The 21751-nt window shown below is 32.9% G+C and overlaps 1 protein-coding gene across 2 annotated transcripts in view; it reads left to right on the forward strand.

The window, feature by feature from the left end:
- Positions 1 to 21751, forward strand: part of LOC124371336 (plasma membrane calcium-transporting ATPase 3-like) — a 107537-nt gene that overhangs the window by 54101 nt on the left and 31685 nt on the right. The window contains exons 2-3 of one of the 2 annotated variants that reach the window (XM_046829668.1): positions 8373 to 8468; positions 17739 to 17818. The gene's annotated coding sequence lies outside the window, so the exon portion shown is untranslated. Of the gene's footprint in view, positions 1 to 8372; positions 8469 to 12223; positions 12491 to 17738; positions 17819 to 21751 lie in introns of those variants that run through there. The other variant, XM_046829672.1, reaches the window with a different exon arrangement.

Genomic DNA, 21751 nt, shown 5'->3' on the forward strand with positions numbered 1-21751 from the left:
TTAAACTACCCAACGGGTTCAGTGGTTAAGTGATTAATCTAAGACGAATGTGTGAAAGTATTGAAGAACTAAATATATCTTAGATACACACGATCACTGACACACACTAACAGTTTTAAAACAAAATATATTTTACCTTTGATTATGTAAGAGTCCATGGGTAGATGTATTTCAACTCTAAAATCTGTTACGGTGAGACACGTTCTGGTTGCTCGCTATCTAACAGAAACATTAATTATAAATATACCAGAGCAACATTGTTAGTAAATCTAATGTATTAGTATCTTGTATAGCATGACGTACAAAAAGAAACATTATTTCCTCATAAGAAACATAACTATATGTATAATACTTACAACAAAACAATGATATAGGAATGAATCAACACAATATAATAATATAAAATAAATGAAGATCAACCCCCAAAATTCTTATTTACAGGTATAACACTTCTTGAGGCTATGATACTAGTAGCGTTCATGTTTGCGGCAATTAACATCAGAGAGATGGAATTAATCATAGGTGTTGTTATAATGTAGATCAAAAACTGTATAAAATATAATAACTGTATAACGTCTTTTGTTAGAAATTGGACGCCCTCTGCCAGAGCTAATAATATAATGTTTCATTATCAGTTGAAAATGAATAGTTAGTACCGTAGATTGATTACTTATACAGATTATATTGTTTGACCTGGCAGGGTCATTGTTTAATGTAGGAGGCGTATTATTCCTTGTAAAGTTAGAGGTATCTCATTATCTGCAGCATCTTTATGGGCATGTGGTTGTCTTAGATAACTTTCTTGTATTGTATGCAACTCAAAGTTGTAAGGGGCAAGTGAAGTGGATTTGTGGGGAGGTTTCTTTGTCACTTCCTCTCGTTCTTTTTTTGGACCAAGTGTAGGCCAATTAGTTCAGTAATCCTTTTACAACTGAACTGTCAACGTTCAAATTATTTTATTGGAGTCATGTATTTATAACAGTTTGCACTGGATAGGTAAGTGAAGTAAAACGGAATTTTATCTTTATCTATCGAAATACGAGAACATTTTTATGCAATACATGTTTCTAACTTTGTTACTTAAACTCATGTAATGTGGAATGACCGAACTCTAGCCCTTACTTACAAATCCATGACATAGGCCTATACAGTGATGTTTGGCTAAATCAACTTGTAGTGGGTTGTAGTGATACGGAAGCTATTTAAAAGAGTTTTCTCTTCTTAAGCTTACAAGACCAGTATAATAACTATCATCTAATCTATTTGGTTCACAGCACGTCGAATAATTGTAAACGCGACTTAAATATTAAGATATTTTGGCCTCGTTGTGAAGAACCATCCCTTGTCGACAGTTGTAAAACAAAAATTGGTAAAACCAGTAATTAACTTTTACTTATAGAGATGAGTGAATGGAAGCAGAGCCACATCGCGGTTAGGTAAATCTTAACAAATCACTGATAAATCTAATTAATCAGCAATCAATATGCGCTACGAAATCACGAGCTGCCAACATTCCGGCAATTTTATGTTTACTTGTTTGTTGTTGTTACTGCACTTGATTATATCTCAGAATACCGTTGTTGTCTTTCAATAATAGTGTAGAATATGTCCCTTTAGACTTTTTTTAACACATTCTATTGCATGGGTGCTGTCTTGTTAACTAAATGTTCCGCATCCTGATGTTTTGTGTTCCCAATGTATTCCACGAGCTCGTATATATATAAGTATACATATATATATATATATATATATATATATATATATATATATATATATATATATATAATATTTTTGTTTCCCAATCTAGACTGAGCCATAACTAAATAATGGAATTGTGCCCTTACAGGTCTCAAACAGATCTTCCGTTTTTGAGCCGGCCTCAATACCGTTTTGATAATATGTCTGTGTAATAATTTATTATTTTATCAGTCGTTACTGTGATCTAACAAAGGTACGCTATTTTTTGGCATTCTTCAATTTTAGTGTTAGATTTAATTGTAAATATTTTGAAAACTACTTTTTGTAATAGTTTCTGTTGTTGAATACGTAGTGATCAAGATTAAATATTTATTATAACCCTACTGTAATGTGCTCAAACTTAACAGATTTTCTATGATCACTGTCTGTTTTCGTGCCCCTCCAGTGGTTTCTTAAGATGCATCCGAAAAATTATTAAAATACATAAATATTCTATTTATTACAATCCCAGTCATTATCACTTATCTATACTTTTAATAAATGTCTTAACCCCCCTGTCATTTATTTCAATCACCACGAAATCAGTCCAAATATATACACAAACTAGATAATACTAGCGTATTGTTAATTATTCAAACGAAGGTTATATTTATAATTGTTTTAAAAATACAAGTTATTTATTTGTTTTTGAGGTTATTGTACACAGAAGATTGCATAATTATGAGACGCGCGTCTTTTACAATAACGTGTGCTTTCCAAGGGATTTCCTTTTTATACTATTACTAACATAATATGCTATGAATTAAAGGAAATATAGGACGTAAAGAGGTATACAATATATATATATATATATATATATATATATATATATATATATATATTCACTGTTGATTGAAATAAATACCAGTTATTTTGCCACATACTGTATTTTTCATTCTGATTTCGGTATTTGTAGTAGCGAAGATAAAATACCGAAATTATACTATATTTAATAATTTGTACTATAGATAATTACATATTGTAGTACACTCCTCTGAAGACCAGCTATACCATCTACTGGTAAGCAATATGTGTCAGTTTCCACCTGATAGTGTGTGGGGCTAAAATTGGTTATTTTCTGTTTCAGTTAGTCATTTCTTCTAGTATTGTATCCACTAAGATTACTGTCCAGAGGCAACTTGAATCTGCATTCCATACTTTTGTATAATTCGTCTTTAATTCCGACCCCTTTCTGAAGCCTGATTTGTGTAAACCAGCTCCGACACTTCTACAACGTAACGAAGTTACACCAGGTTGTGAAACTCCACGGTGTGCTGGAGACAAGATACGTAGTGTACATGCCGAGTGGTACCGAGCATTGACGTCATACTCCTGCCGTACGCCTGGCCCTCTAGCGTTCCGGTGTCGAAATAGCACTCGACCAAACTTGACTGGAACGAGGCATACATTACTTTAATGGGATTATTAAAATATCATACGGGTTGCACCACTCATAAAGCTATACATAGACCGGTCCTCGCGCAGATTTAAGCTCTATTTCCGCCGATTTATGCTGAACACTCGGTCATTCACAGTGACATAATTTTCAGTGAATTGTTATTTGGTGTGGAAAAGTAAATAACAGTTTTAGACGTATTGTGGAACATTCTAGTAAATGCTGTTGCTTGGGCGATTTTACAAATTTACTATAAAGACAAGAGCGTGTTATGTAATTTGCTGGTTTTAGCTAAAATAACTTTAAAACATTTTTGTGCAAAGGAGCATTCAACACCACGTAAAACAGTTGAGGTAGCATGTAAAAATATTAATGAAGATCAAATATTGTACTGAAAAATAACTACACGTTTAATGTTAAAACAAAATCATCTACGTTAAAGATACAAATTTAAACTGTACTAGTCGTTAACATATTTTAGTAATGAATTGTGTTTTTTTAAGTTAAATCTCAACATATACCGTGTGGGCAATCGTATGTAATTTATGATACAGTTTCTCTGTATTAATCATATTTTACTTTAAATGTTTTCATATATGTAATTATTAATTTAGATTTTCCTTATTTTCTAATTCCCTATATTATAAAGTCTCTTTGCAAAATACATAGGTTTCATATCTATTTTCTTAATGTTCGAACTTTTAAACTGCCCACCACTTTCAAATTTGTTCCAAAAGAAAATATCTTGTGATATATCTGAATTCAAAGATATGATTTGTACGCACCCAACTGTTTTCTAGTTCTTGTGATAATTTAAATTATTGTTCAAATAAAAAATGAAAGAGTTATTTTTAATAATTACAAAACTAAATTTTGATTACATTTACATTACAATTTAGATATTAAAGAGTGGCCTTTTTGGAATAGAACTGAAGGTGACCTTAAAAGATGGTGCTTAATTAAGGCACGTCTGTTTATACAAAACAACATACAGATGAGACACATACATTGATTATCAATATGAATAAAATAACACTATGATGTTTGTGGTTTGAACGTTCGACCTTGTTTAAAAGTAGGTTCTGAACCATACCCTATCTGATGCTCTTGTATTTTCTTTAGTAACAAGCGATTGCGGTTTTTTCCAAATTACCATTCAACATTTTATCAGCTTATTTTAAATATGGTAACATTGAATTTGAAACAGAAAATAATTGTTTGACAGAAATGAAGTTTGCTCGAATATTGTATGGATTATCTCTCTGTAAATAGTATCTGCCATTCATAAATATAAAATTGAGATTATTTTGCTCGTTGTCCTGTACTTCTCCCTCGAGGCTAGCAACTACTCATTCTAATCATTACTCCAATTCATTGTAAGCCAATAAAAAAGGTGTTTGATTTTTTTTGTTTTGATAAGATGTTTACTCAATCATTACTCCATTCACTAAGAGATGTGTTATTTAAAGTGAATTATTATTGCTGTGGTAGTATGAAATATAAATGAAAAGTTGTATAGAAACGACGAGGATATATAAAATTAATTTCAGATGTGTAGTTTCAAGATTTAGGCCTACGGTGGCGCAAGTTTAAATCACTCGTACCTTGTTATATCTATATAATTTAATAAGATAAATCAGACCAACATTTATAAAGCAAAGTGTGGCCGATATGGGGAAGTGGATGGAGGCTGAGAGTCAGTTTAATTTCTTCCTCGTGTCTGATGATAGAGTTCGTATATTAGGACAAACAATATTTCAAGCACACGATATTCCCCACTTTGGTATTCTCCCCGGCCTAGGTCAGTAACACACTATGGACCGGGAGGGTGAGGGTAGGGTAGAGGTAAGGTTGGGAGATGAAGCGATCACAGTGGACCCCTGTCTGCGATACTATCACGGAATAGCGGGGTGCAAACATGGTTATCGGACGCGTATCGCGTACAAACACAGGGAGATAGCCATTATCCGGCCTACCTGACCTGCGCGCCTAGCGCCCCTCGCCCTCACCTGCCACCCTCCCCCCCATTGGGCAAACTTTACACTTCGTAGTCTCACAGGAAGTGGGAGTTTTGTAAAACCACATTACGAAACAAAATTAAAACACCTTTCAGCTGGCAGCCGCCCGAAGTTCCGATTTGCTATTTTTGGACACAACCAATGTCTATTATGTTTGTTGTTACATATTAAGGTGTTATAACATATTTGCAATGTATTGAGGAGTTTATATGTTCTTTTACACGAGCAGTGATAACCGTTCTTAGTAATTACAGTACAACTGTGGGAAAATCACAGGTGGTCATTTTAGTTCCATCATTACTGTATGTACATGTCGGTATACAATATAAATTAGTTTTTGGGAAGAATTATAATGTTTGTCCAAAACAGTATAGTAGGAAAGCAATAGCTCCGTCAGACAAGTCTTTTATGTTCGTCAAAATTATAAAAGACATGCATGTATAATGTAATAAAAATAACCTTAACAAATGCTTCATTCAATTCACAAGGAACTTGTCATTAAACCTAATCAGAATCTAAGTTTAAGTTTTTTGACAGTTTATTTAAAATTTAACCAATATAAACCCAAGACCTACAGTTTTATAAGCGGACTGCAACTGTCTCGAATTCCCTGCTGCCCCAAAATTGTACCTATGGACACATATGAGTTAGGGAAAGTGGATACTTTAAATATAAGACGGTGTTATACGTGAAAACTGATGAAAGATTTGTTTTTTATTGTAATTTTATAATACTCATGTTTTGATTATCTGATTTTTGTTTGTTCTGTGTTGTATTCTTACTTAGTAATGTTTGGAAGATGTTATTTGAAAACTTGAAATATGCATGATAGGATCACTGATTTATTTCATTTTAAACAAAGAATATATATATATATATATATATATATATATATATATATATATATATATATATATACATGAATACTATGTTTTGTAACAAGGAGCATAACTCATTTATTACTTCTGAATACTAACTGGTTTTATATAAAAACGGATAGACCGGGAGAAAAGAACCAATTTGCATGTGCAAGTAAAACCTGTTTTTTCTTCAAAGCTATAGAAACATTTTGTCAAGAAATAATTCAACCATCAGTCGCACTAGTTTTGGTGGAGGTCGAAATTGGAGACTATGAAAAGGATTAAATATGAAATTATTATTTTGATCTCAAATGAAATTTGTCGTAACTTGACACGCTTAAAACTAACACCACATGGAAAAGCTAGGAATAGTAAACTTGCAGATTTTCTTGAAATAACTCAAACTTACCTCATAATTCTAGAACACATCACTTTTCATGTTTTACTTCAGAATGAATTTTATATTGGACAAGTCCGTCCTAAAGCAACGGGATAGAACTCAGCGTACCGGATGGAACTATATACGAGTATATATATATATATATATATATATATATATCCATAATTTACCATAGAGTTGATGTAGACAGCATCTGTTTACTTCTGAGTTCTAGATGTCGGTCCTCTAGGAGTCTCTTGAAACATAAGATGGTGACGAGACTCAATGAGTTACAGAGATGAATCTTTCTTCCATTAATCATGGCTTAACTCACATATGTTAAAGAACACCGTTGTTCATACCAGTGTTTCGAGTGACATCCTTGTCGGAGGCAATGTGAACTCCACCCTTGAGCAATGATATAGAAGAAAGATCAGAAATAAAAATTAATCATGTAATTATAGCTTACTTGAAGGATACTGTGGGAAATTCTTCGTATCATGATTTGATAGGAAGACTTTGAAACATGGCAGAAGTAACGCACAACATGGAATAAGTTACAGAGATGTTTTCTACCAATTACCATTACGTACCTGATTAGTATGGATTAATATGGGTTATATTTCGTGGACTAAGGTTTAATACAGCAATGCTATATAAGAATTTACTTGCTAATTTTTTACGATGTACCTTTGCTTGAGAACATAAGGAATATACTTCAAATATACTTAATGGAGCAACGGGATAAGTTGTTGGAGTGAAGAGATTGCGATTTCTCTAAATAACCTCTAACCTGAGACGTGATATTGGAAGTTTTCACTTTATTTCAGAGTTTAAGGTGAGATTCCATTACATATTCTGTTCAAAATAACTGGGTCAACAATACAGAATAAGTCCAGATTCATTGCTTTTATTAAAAGAAAACGCAGGTAAAAGAGGCACCGTCTTCTACAAAATAAAAAGTAAAAAAAAAAGTAAAGAATGTCTTATTTTACCAGGCGAAGTTAGGGCTAAGAAGCCCTCTCTAACACTTAACCTGGGGACCAACGGCTTAAAGGTGACTTCCGAACCACCACAAAACAAATAACATATATACTAACTTTACTGAAGTCAATAAACGTGAGATGTTAGTCCCTGAACACTTTAACTGTGTCCCTAATTTATTACAGTACAGGCTGCAAAACATTAAACAGTAAAACAGATGTTTTAAATGCATCTTAAACGTAATGTCAACACTTGATGTGAGCTTTTAGAAGATAGCTGAACTTCAGGTAAGCTGTTGGAACTAAATATTTGTTCCTATGTAATATATAATTTATTTACACTCTAAATATTTATGTTTAAGGGCTTCTGAGTGAAAAAAGAGGAAAATGTATTTTGGGTTCCACGATCTTAATTCCTCTGTAGCGGGCATACGTGTGTTTATGTGAGGGTGTGTCGTGTACGTACGTTGACGGTTCCTCTTTTAACATTAGTGAGTTTAAAATTTCAATAAGTAAATGTTTACCTTAAGTAGCTTTAACATGTATAATAGGCTGTTTTTCAAGACCTTCAGCGATATTCATTCATTTTTATTATTTATAACCCATTAAATTTAAGGTCAATGGTTTAAATAGCCAAATCGTACAAGCAAATATTTACTAAAACCTTCCTATACGTTTCAGACGACTTTCCAAAACTCAGTGGTAAAGTGGAAAGCCAAATCCAAAACTTAAAGTCTGATCATATCAAATCTGAGGTTTTCCAAAAGACTAATAAAAAAATCTAAAATATAATGTTTACAGTCTAATACGAGCTAATTCAAATCGAGAATCTAGATTGAAGTAAGTCTGCATCATGTTTTGGCACAATGTCCGTGGGCGAGGTTGGTGTCCCACATTTATATACGTGTATCGGAGGCTCCACCACCACAAAATGGGAGCAAGAAGAACCAAGTGCCTTGAACAGTTATATAATGATAATAGTTATCATTGTGTTTGCAGATCCACTGATTCGCAGAGACACAGAACGAGAGAAATAGAGTGCTGAGAACAATGTTACTTTCGCTTCCAGCTGTTTGTTCCCCTACGATTGACCAGGTAATGTAACACGTAATTAATTAGGTATTTTCACCGTTTCCGTCAATGATTTGTAATTTTAGATTGATAAGTAAATAATGAATATTGACAGAGAAAACCGTTTTTACTTTCTCATATTTTTTACTATATTACGCTTCCACATGTATAGCGTAATGCTTAGAAAATCATAATTCGTGTTCTAAATGAAGTTATTAGTTTATGTTTTGTTAAAACTATAACATTACTAGTTATAAGTAAATAGGTAGAAATAAAAAAATAAAATAAAACCGTACAATAAAACATACTTAAGTTATTAATATCTAGTAATATGAAATGAACAAAACTATTTACGCGTAAATCAAGATTTGAAATTAAGTCTCAATTTCTTACAGATTTATTAAAAGAGACTTAGTGTGTAAATTATTGATTAGGTTTAAGTTACTATAAATATATTCATGTTTGCTATATTTTTTTATTTTAAGGGCATACTTTAAAGAGCTGAAATTTTCCTCAAAATTATCATGAGGAAATAGATAAGTTTATTATCATTGATAGTGTTTTTAAATTGTTAGATACAAATACAGGAAAGGGACTCTTTTGGCATTTACATCTCTGGCGTTTACTTTTATATTTATGAAATCTCTGAGAACTGATTTTGATATTCGGAAATCTCGTAAAATATTGGATATATCAAGCAGAATAGAGGGATTTAATGTTTTTAAGCAGAACAGATTGAAAGTGCGAAAACATTCTTTTCGTGACACTAGCACAATCTGGCCGTGGTTTCAGATATTAGTTATCTGATAAGTGGTCACAACAGAACTCTTTGTTGATAATTTAAAATCTAATTGACAGTTGAATATGGTAACACCTAAATTTCAATACTGAAAGGTACTTTTGAACTAAAGCATCGTAATTACTACATTTATTTATGATGTATGTAACATAAGTTTAGCCATACAGTACGTTACAAAAAATAGTAGTGATGAAACATTGCAAACCAAACGAAAGTTAATCTTCATTCCAAGAACAAATATACGATTTAGATAATATTAATATACAGCTATGTTAGATGGTAAAAAGTAATTGAGCGTTTCCTTCCTTTAGCGCGGGCTTGTGTAATAAATACCCTTGTTGTGCTACCCAATGTGTCGACTAGTCGTGGTTTACGTCACGAAAATCATGGATGACACCTTTTAAGTTTAGGTAGTCTATTACATAAAGTAGAAGGGAGTGCTTACGTCATGCTCATATATTAAAAACTTTTATAGGAATCATTAAAGTTGAGTCGAGAGTAGACCTTACTTGAATATTTGACAGCTCTCTGTATATAATAGTTTATGTTCTTGTAGCAGATTAAATGTGTAAGATTCGTTACACTTTTAACCAACACTCAAGAAAAAAAGCGTTAAGTTTTTAAAACTCTTTCTAGCTTTTCATCAAATAAGATTTTATATTTTATGAAACTTATGCTATTAATACTATAAATATTAAAACATGTATTTTTAATATTACTTAAATTTAATGTGTTATATTAGTTACAAAATTGTACCTGTAAACACTACATACCAGATGCAGTACTGTACAATACATTCATTGTTATAGCATCGAACACACAATTCTTAAAGAACTAAAAACGCAAAATGAACATTCACAATACAGGAATTCTTGTCTAGTGATGAATCAAGAAAATCCAAAGAGATGCAACGATACACTACACAACAAACTACATGTTAGCACAGAGAGTGGACGTTGTGTTTACTTGTGATAACCGAATGAATGCGATAACAAAGGGAAATAAACAATGGCTTTTATAGGATTTGCTCTATTAATTTCAATCATGGTGAGTAAAAACTGAATATCATGCAACAAGTTAAATGTTTTGTTGTAGCTGAATATGGAATATGAATTTGTTTCACTAACTGCTGCGTGAAGATGACAGAAAGAAACGGGAGCCCCCATACTAGGCTTTTTTTGTCACTTCATCGGATTTGTCTGAGTACTGGCTAAACTTGTGTTAATTACATCATAAATAAATGTAATAATTATGATGATTTAGTTCAAAAGAACTTTTCACTATTGAAATGTAGGTACTACCAGATTCAATTGTCAATTGTAGCTATGGTGTTGGCAAATTTTACATTGGTCTTACGGGTGACCATGACGACAACGAGAAAACAGCAGAATAAATATATTTTTAAACTAAATAAGTACAATCATACGAGAATTTTATATCTGACACTTTTCATTCATAGAGCAAGAAGAAAATTAATAAAGTGTAAAATTCTGTGTTAAAGTTGTTGGTGTTTGATTTGTAGTACCCTACCTAGCTCACCGAGGCTTTTATTATTTGAACACTTTATTATGAAACCTAACTTAATGAACAAAATGAAAATGTATCAATCGTATGATATCTCGAGAAAGGTTTGACCTGTAGTATAGGAATTTAACATAAATCTTAATTATACATAGACAAGAATGTGTTATGAGATCCTGTACGACCACAAGAAATTTGGATGAGTGTCAATGTAAACTAATCACTTAGTAGATTTACACAATATTTGCTTTTGTCTGCAGGAGTATGTAAAAAATGTACTTTCTATATAATTGTCTAACTGTCCGCAAAACGTTTCAAGAATTAATTGAGCATTTATTAGTATTTATTTATTAGTTGAGAATTTATTGATTTGAACTTTTTCATTCGATCTCAGCGAAGCCTGCTACGCGATGCATGATGTAGTGTAGGCCTACTACCTTGTTAGTACAAACCAAACTATATAACAGATGTTACGATACATTTTCTAGCAATAACCAACCACTGATAACTGACCATTGGTCAATAGTATATAGCGATCGTCATTGCAGAAAACAGAATCTACGGTAATGTATTCTCTGCCACAACAACGTTTTACATTGTAAACGTAGTTTTTGCAGTCCTGCTTGCACTTATCGGTTTTATTTGTATTAGACTTCGTCAAGTTAAGTGTGTTGTATGTTCTAAACGTGGTTCTAATATTGTACTTTATACCCAGTCTTCTAGTTTTCTTCGGCTATAAAGACCCACAAGGGATTTATATAGATGGTAATTTTCTCTATTCTCTTTTTCTGACTCTGGGATGATTTTTCAGTTTTGTACAGACTTAATTCTAATGATTTAACAAAATTATCTACAGGTATAGTTACATAACGGTCAAATTGGTCATTGAGATTGACCCTATTTCAGAAATATAGGAGGCGAAACTTTTGTGAGGCCAAAATAACATTGTCTCTTCATCGTGCATGATTCTTTCAAATTGATTAGAAACTGGGGATTTCTCAGTACTTTTTTATGTTATAGCTCGCCTTTAATTATGCCACAAGATATTCACTTGGTTGAATAAGGTATCTGCTGGAGTTGCAGAGGTTGTGGTATATCAGTTAGTTTGTCCACAAACTCACTTTGGAAGTAGATGCATTCATTACAAGGAGACATTAAGTGTTTATCACAGTGAACTTCTTATCTTTTCTCTAATATTTTCCCGTCTCTCTCTGTTCACGTTGATGGGAATGTAAGAGAATCTCAGCTTTACTAATGTAGACCTGTGTTTTTAACCCACAGAATTTTACTGCTGTTAATCAATTTACGAAATCCAAGATCTCGGCACCACTCAAGACACAAGAGTTGTTATCACGTTTTATCAAACGGGCAACTTATCAGCACGTTACTCTGTCACCGTAATCAAGGTCAGATCAAATGTACTTGAATTCTCTCACACATTGTTAGGTATATATTGAGAGAATGTATACTTGTGCCACGTGTTTGTGTGAGGACACTGTTTGCGTCACAGCAGCACCTTGCGTCGATTTGCGTCATCACTCTCTCCAGTGTCGGTTGCAGGTTACGGTACATGACTTGAGTGTTAGTGGACAAAAGTGGTCAACCCCGCTGCAGAGTGCAATGCAGCTGTGATTACTTATAGGAGCTATGACATGTAATTTAGTGGTTATTTTCAAAACGAATCCCTGTGCGGTTAGCTGCATTGAATATCGAACTGCTGTCAAAGGTAAACGTGTAAATGTAATTTTGAATACAGCAAATCCAATATTTTAATATATATGACAATTATTATGATGTTTTATCTATATTTATAATAAATATGTGGTGTTTTATCACAAGACGCCATTTAAAGTTGGTGCTATATATTTTGTGTATTAAAAAAACTGAAGATTGCTTATGGGTTTATTTATTTTAATAACTAATAAAGTATTTGTTTTTATTTTAGTAATATTATATGGAAAACCACCAACACGCATATAATCCCTTTGGTTTTAAATCGCTTTTCAAATCGCACATATATAACGGTATTAAACTTTTAATATATTGCCTGAAGAATCTGCATTGAAGCTTAAAAAAAATAATTATGTACTGACAACTATGAAAAAATATTAGAAACATTTTATACTTGAGAATACTATCGAATGTTTTACAGATTTCCAAACTGTCATACGTGACACTAAATTAAAACAGCACTTTTACGCCTTACAAACGTTACACAAACCAATTTAATGAGGAATGACGTAGTAGTAAAGGGATTTCAACTAAATCATGGGATTTTAGTATTTACTAGTAATTTGTATTAACGAAAAGAATGGGATTGTAAAGTTGATATGCTTATTCACATATTTTTATGACGTGGTAAGTTTTATTGTTGACTACAATTACACTCTAACCCTTATTACTACAGTTTACTTTGATCAGGAAACTCTATTGCCACCTTTGTTGGAGAAAATAAAAAATGTCATGTTTGATGAATTCTTCCGTCCAACTCGACGGTAGACATGTAGCCACGCTTCAGAGTCATTTCCGTGTTACTGCTACAAAATGCAAATAAGTCAAATATACTATGTCTCCAAGCATCAAAATTAATGTTATATGGTGTCCTCTAAATTATACTATAAAAATGTATACCTTCTTAGACAGGATTATGTTACAAGATCTATCTAAACTGTCTCATAAACATGTTAATAATGGCATACTGCTTTCTCTAATCCAAATTCAAAACTAAACAGGGTCTCTCAAAGATTACCATAAAAGGCAATCCATAATTTAAATGCTCAAAGCTAATCCAAATAATATATTTTATAATCTAAACACTCAAATCAATCTGAGATAGACGGGCTCTCATTCTAATCGCTTACAAACAATAGGGATCTTCTCATCAAAATCTTCTACGAAAACCTGCGTAGGGTACGTGTTTAATTGGTCAAATATAATGAATACAAGGTTTTCTCTCATATAAACCTTTGAGATAACAAGAATATGGTATACTCTCTCATCTAATATTTTAAATATTTTCAAAACAATGTTAAGGAGAATGAATATTGGGTTACATTTTACATTTAAGCTGTCATAGAAAAATAACACAGATTCTGCTTTTATACAAACCCAAAAGGATAACGAACACAGAATGTTCTCTTGTCTCAACTCAAAAGAACAGTCAGAGGTTTTCTTTTATCCAAACCGTAAAGAGTTTTTACGAGTGTAAAGAGTACATCCAAATTACAAAAAATACGAGTCTTCTCGCGCAGTAAACCTCAAAGATAACCAAGACAGGATTTCCCATTATACAAACAAATAATAAAACATACTCTATATTCCTCAATTCGAATGCTTGAAGAAAATGTTTACATCATCCTAATCCAAAATCTACAAAGAAAATTACACTCTATTACCCAAATGCTCAAAGAAAAAACGGCATAGTCTTATCCGAACTAAACCTTTATAAAAATACAAATGAGATCTCCTCTAACATATAATATAAAGAACATCTTCTAAAGTGGGTCTCTTCCCATGAAATAGCTGTAATAAGTCTGATATACAAGATACCCCCAATCCAAACGCCCAAAGAAGAGCTATACATCGAATCTTTTTATCCGCAGATGAAGAAATCAAATAGATTTTCCCTTATTTTGATTTCAAAGAGAACAACACTGGACATAAACTCTCAAAGAATATTAATATAATGCCTTGCTATCTTGTAGGAATTTGTACTGTTTATGTTTATATTTCATTTCTTACTCTATGCTTACACATATACAGGGCCATTCCGTTACCAATACATTATGAGTCTACCCAATTGCCTTCTTCCTTTGTAATAGTGAACATTCCACAAAATATTGTAAGTTTTCGTGGTTTCAGTACAGTGTCCATATATTCCAGACTTATATAAGACTCAGTTCTGTAATCGAAGAACAATAAGTTTGTTTACTAATAAACCAGCTGACCATTTGTTTCGTTTTCAGGTACTTTAAACACATTCGCACGCTGAAAACCTAATACAGTGCGATTGAAGAGTTAAATAATTCAAAAATACATGTTAGTATGATTTTTATGGTTTTATGGCAAATATAATCTTTATTTAAACATTTTTCAAGATTATAAGAGACCAAGAAACCTTACCAGAATTTTGTTAAAAGATTTCACAGAAAATCTGGAAATATTTTATAAATCTTAGTTGAACGAGGTATCCCTGTAACCTTGAAACGTTAAGTAAATATTACCGCACCTAAAGACTTGTACAATACAAAAGTATTATTCATTAAGACAAACTTCACATGTTAACTTCACGTAACTGCATGTTTCATAGAGATACGTGTTCATATCAAAATCACAATTATGTACAAGTAATCGTTTTCTATTTATCATGAACCCAAGCTCCAAAACCTCTCTCTGATGAAGTAGTTTATGGAATAATTATATAATAGCTTTCAATACATAATAGGTAACCGTCTTGCGTTCTAACACCCAGTTTGGACCTAAGATTTATTTTTTATTTCTTTAAAGACCTTAGAATCTGGGTTGCGTCTTGCTCAGGGTTTTTTATTACTCTTAGAGACAAGGGATGGAAGGCAAACGTAAAAAATGAGCTAGGAGACTCTTAACTGAGATTCATCATTGAAGGTAGAAAATCTTAGCCTATGCCACATCGGGGGAGAGTAGATGCTAATTTCATCTCTAGGCATCCTCGCAATACAACCACCGATACTCGTTTATAACGGGTTGGCACATTCTTCAGTCTCGGTTCAAAACAATCAATAGACTTTCACACCGAAACACACCACAGCACAATTGACATGCATCAATTTTGTTAATGTGAAAATATGAATTTTTATAGTGTACCGCTTTAAAACAAAACATATAGATTTTATACTCAGCCAATAGAATCCATAAACAATTAAAAAACTTAAACTTTATTTATTTATAGACAGTCAAATTTTATGCTACAACTAAGATTGGCACATTATAACAAACAATGGACTTAGTTCCCTAGATGTTCTAAGTTCTTTCTTATTTTTATTTGAAGGTCAAAACCTCAAAGTTGATAAAACGGGACTGTCACAATGTTATCGAGCTTAAACAAAAAAGATCAGTCGACAGGTCCAAATTCAGGATAATACATAGCCAATCTCCTATTTGCAAGAGGGTATGTAGCCCGCTTAGTAATGATTGTTGTAATTGATCTTTAAATAAATTTTGAACATCGTTTTTTTTAATCAGAATCTAATGTTACCATCCTGTGAGTGCCTATTGATGTCAGAAGGGATCTGCCAGGATATAATCTATAGGTATAACAGCGAAGACACACGACAGATGACAATTATCCTGCACAGACGCAGGAAGACTATCTCAAGTAGCCACCTAACCGTAACGTACCGTTCCGCTTGCTTCTCGTCACCTATTATAATCACTTCCTGCATCCGTTATCCTATCCGGCCTTGGATTTGTTGATCTTCCCCGCCCGATCCCTTGAAGTCACAGCGGAAGTAAATGTATACAGTATCTTATTGTCTTTAATTTATTCTCTAATAATTATTTTCTGCAGAAATGGTACTTAAATATTTGAAAGTCTTCACAAATGTCAGATTTTAGCACTTTTGAAATTTACTTCAAAGCAAACTATTTATTCTTGAGACAATTGCTTAATTTAGACACGCGTTACCTACATGAAGATCTTCTGTAGGAATACAAACTATTTCTGTTTGAATTAATCGGCAGTACAGAAAGTTTATCGCAGGGAAACAGCTAAATATTTGCAGCAGTTTCAAGCAGAATAAATTTATTCGTGGTGACATGCATACATGAGTAGTGTAACTTGTGTTAGTTCCGTGTAGTAAAAACCACTCCAGGATTTTTGTTACTGTTAGTTTTTAACAACCTGGTTGCCTTGGAGTGCAAGAGGATATTGTTAATTTTACGAACCTCAAGATTCTCACATATATATGTTCCACAAGGATCTATTTTGTTTTCTTAAAATAAAAATGCTTAACTGTTTAACTTAACTATTCTAATTTAATTTACTGTTACCATAACTGTTATTTATATTGATGTCACAATATTGGTAAATGTGGGGAACAAATAACCTTAATACAAATGGATGGGGTTCATAGACTGTTTCAATGAATATTTTATGAGACACATATTACGTGATAAAAAAATTAGTTACATCGTATCGAAAATCATGTTAGATAGTTTGTGTCAGATGTTATACAACAATCCAAAAGGTTTTTCATTCGGTCATCCATGAACTTTCTATCAATGTAAGGTGTATACTCTTGTAGGTTTTAAGTTATTGTTTGTATTTGTTATAGTATACACTGGTAATATTTAACAATAAGTATAAAAAAAGACAAATAAAATTGCCCGAACATGTTTTTTTCTTCATATTTACCGTAAATTACATAACGGCCAAGCAGAACTTCTGAAGCGTATTTTCATAATTCTTACCGTATTTATTTAGTTAACGAAGAGTTAACACTAATAATTTTGCAACATGTGCATGATAGTGTGTTGCCTAAAACGTGTTTCAGCCTTGACTAGCTATGTTTGCATTCATTACACATTCACAAACCCAATCATTCTGCATCTCCTTACGACGGTGTTTACTATAAATTGATATAGTTTGAGTTCTAATGTATTTAAAATGAACTGCTATTGTATTTAGAGATTCATCAGGGACAAGTGGTCGGAATCAAACACTTGACATTGGCTGACTGAAGAAGACATTGATGTTCTGTAACCTCGGAACTCAAACACTGAGATTTTGAAACCTTCTGTGAAAAGCTGTCGGAGATAAAATGCAAACAACAAATGTAAACAACAAGGAACCCCTTTTAACTGTTTTACTTTGTTAGCTCACTCGACTAATCGCGTTACTCAACCAACTCACCTCGCGGAGCTACTGGATCCTTATCTCTATAATTTCTCTTTCTCGTAACTGAATAATCACTTTACATTTTATCTCCTTGTTTTAGGATTGTGAGATGTAGAACGACTCAGACCTACTTCAAACCGACTACTGGAGTATTTCGGAGCTGCACCTCATTGCAGTCAGGTAATTGTGAAGTTTGTAATCTAAATTTTGTTTTATCTAGTTAGTTTTAAAATTATTAATGGACAATTTTCTATTACCGTAAATTATTGTGGAATCTGGTTATTGGTTAAGATTATTTATGGGTTAAAAAGCTGAAGAGTTTGCAATAAGAATTAGTCAGTTCCTTATGAATGGGAATCCTAGCATTGTGTAACTGTTCACCATATTCGTATCACACAGAGAGTTCCACATTGCTCTGTCTCACGTCACCTTACATTCTCACATTACATAACAGATATTACTTCTATCATGAAGCATTTAAATTATTATCTTTTCGTCGATGATTTACAAACATAGGTTCTGTCTTTTGTGTCTCTGTTAAACTTGTATATTGATTAACTTTTTGGGTATTACAATATAGACTGAAACTGGTAAGTAAGCCGAGACTAATTAACCGTATTAACCATAATACTGCACCGAAACTAAAACTGACATGTGAACTAAACTACTAAAACAAACTGAAGTGTCGGGTTTACTATAAATACAAGCTTAAAGTGGACGGGAATATGCAACAAAGTGTTTACTGGGACCAAGGTGATGGTGGTCAAGGCACTTATATTTCCACACTTTAAAAATTGTGATGTCATGATCATTGATTTGACCGCTGAGCAGTCGGAAAGAATGCAGCGTTTTCAATATTACTACATTAGAATTATGTTTTAATATTAGACGTCATAAGAACGCTGCACAATTGTTTTTTGCAGTACAATACACTAATTCTATATGTTTTGTATTTTACATTCTACTTATATTTATTCAAAGATCAACAAATTTTAAAAGGCCATTTACTATTCAGCCTTGTCATATTTGGCACGCTTTCTCTGATGACAGAAGTATCGATGGTCATGCGTGCTTTGGGGCGAGGTCATGGACTTGCTGCTAGAGAGTTGTGGGTGTGTCGGTCCATCAGTTAATTTTATATAAATTCAGTAATTTAGTTTACTTTCTATTACTAGTTAGGAGTAAGCCATTTCACGTATAGCATTAGAGGCTTCGCTGAGATTCCTTGAAAAATATGTCAAGCCTATAGCTCATTTCAATATTGAAATAACAGACAGACATTCATACGGTAAAGAGATTTTTACATTCCCGGGAAAACCACAGATAAACTGTGTTAATCTACTGAGTGATAGGCTTCAACGACGCTCAGCCAAATCCCATGGTTGGACATGCAACGTTATAGAACTCAATCTTGCCTATGTAGAAATGAAATTTCATACATAATATCAAACTAAGGATGAAGTCTTTCTCGAGTTTTCTTGACACGATATGTTTACGTCTCTGTTCATTAAATTGGATTTCATATCAGTATAAATAATAAACGTCTACAAACCAAGTCACCCATAAAATTGTATTGGACGTGTTGGGATAATTAGGAGTGTTAATACGTTACACGTTCGTGTTGGGATAATTAGGAGTGTTAATACGTTACACGTTCGTGTTGGGGTAATTAGGAGTGTTAATACGTTACACGTTCGTGTTGGGATAATTAGGAGTGTTAATACGTTACACGTTCGTGTTGGGGTAATTAGGAGTGTTAATACGTTACACGTTCGTGTTGGGGTAATTAGGAGTGTTAATACGTTACACGTTCGTGTTGGGGTAATTAGGAGTGTTAATACGTTACACGTTCGTGTTGGGGTAATTAGGAGTGTTAATACGTTACACGTTCGTGTTGGGATAATTAGGAGTGTTAATACGTTACACGTTCGTGTTGGGGTAATTAGGAGTGTTAATACGTTACACGTTCGTGTTGGGGATAATTAGGAGTGTTAATACGTTACACGTTCGTGTTGGGATAATTAGGAGTGTTAATACGTTACACGTTAAAATCTCTTTGAGTATATTGACTTTTTCCATTTCAAATTTTTCAAATTTATGTATACAGTTATTTTCTTGTTGCCATAATGTTTGCTCATATGAACAATGTAAAAGTATTCACTAACAATCAGCTAAATCCCAAGATGTAACGCTCAGGCAATTACTTAATAAGTTAACATTTTTACTTTGTGTGTATTCCATTATTGCACATTTTCTATATTCATATGAGGTTGAGAGGAAGAGAGGTCTTGACAGCCCTAACGCCGTCTTTTTAATAATATTATAACATTTTAATCCACGTAGGTGATCAATTACCGTCTAAAGGACACAGGCCCATAGCCAAACTATAATTTGTTGCTTGATGCGGCAGGTATAAAGATTATCTCCAGCAATGAATACAGTGTCGAAAATAAATATTTTAAAATGTTCTGTAACTGTCAAATCAGTTGAGCAAAGATGGGTTTCTCGTTGCCCCGTGTGTGCTGTTACAAGGACACAGAGCCAGGAGAGAAAGCAGTGTTTGTAGCGATGTCTTGACCACCTACAACGGTCGCGTGTTCTCCATCACTGGGCAATTTGTCAACTGCATTGTTCCGTTCCGTCCATTCTGACGTCCCGCTCTGAGATGTCTTCATTTGTCACATTGACAATCTGTTCACTCCTTCGCGTCCCATCTCAAGGTTATGTAGAAACCAGACAACATGAAGGACTGGTTCACTATATTCTTTGTATGAACAATTTCCATTATGTAATTTATCACTCGGTACCTACCTCCAGTGACTTACTTTGTAGCAATAGAAATAAAACCATATCAATGTTTGGATACACTTTACTAATAGAGCGGTCGTCCAGTATTTCATTTCATTAAGCACTCTAAAAAAACATCAATTAATTGCAGAAAAGGTTTTTATTAAAAAAATAAAAAAGTTTCCTGTATTAAAAAGTTCACCTTAACGAACACTCTTGCGACAAGTGACATAAAGACGCTGAGACGAGCAGGGTTGACGGTAAAAACTGTTCATCTTCCGTCTTTTTCCTTATCTAGATACGCTATTTCCGCGAAATTGAAGTTATAGTTACTAGCAGCAAGCAATGTTCATCATGTTCGACTTTACTGGTCGACAGGACGCCCTTGACCAGCTTATGTAACGAGACCTATTGCAGCAAGTAAAACATAACTACGCAACACCTTAATTAATTCATGTTTTTTATCCAAAGTTTTTATATGAGAATTCCGTAAAAAAACTAGAACTAATATCATTCCTTTTGTTACAAATATATATCTAAAGAGATGTTTAATTGTATAATGAATAATATAGTTGAAAATAGTAAAATATTTAGTAAATTTCAATAGTTAAATTTTTGTTTATGTTTTTAATTTATATTGAAACTCAACCCTAAGCTATTGGACAATAAGAATTAATTGAACTGCAATTTTTGTGATTTTATATACAAAATTAAATGCATACATCAGAATTTAAATGGACCTGCTACAAGTACCTCTCCCCCCCCCCCCAACAGAATTACATAAGGCAGCATTGCATTAAACGTTACAGAATTACATTCATCTAAAAATATCGTAACTCTCTGTTAAGTAGCAAATACTGAAACTGTGAAAATTATAACATACAACCAGTTTTATTACTATTTCATCCTTTCCAGAGCTGTTGTTTTCCAAATCCTCAGCTACTTCACATTTTATTTATAGTTATTTATTATTGTGTCAATAATCATGATAAAATCCAATGTAAAACAATAATTTTAAATTAACCTTCAAGATTTTAACTTAGTATTTTTTTTTTTTTTTTTTTTTGCAGACAGAATAAACTAATTTAGCGACGCATACGAGCTCAGTGTTTTACCTCCATAATATCCTTGAAATAAATCTGTCTACGGTCTTTATGATGTCTGTTACGATACATTCTGGAAGACATAAATGACGGGTTTACTACCATCCTCTTTATCATTTCAACGCTTATAATGTCGAACACGCTTGTTGCATATTATGCACTCAGCTGCTAAAACATAGTGAGATAGTCTAGGCTTTATTTAGTTTTTCGCATGGACGAAGAA

The sequence above is a fragment of the Homalodisca vitripennis genome, chromosome 1 (assembly GCF_021130785.1).
Source record: "Homalodisca vitripennis isolate AUS2020 chromosome 1, UT_GWSS_2.1, whole genome shotgun sequence".
In the NCBI taxonomy this organism is placed as follows: domain Eukaryota; kingdom Metazoa; phylum Arthropoda; class Insecta; order Hemiptera; family Cicadellidae; genus Homalodisca; species Homalodisca vitripennis.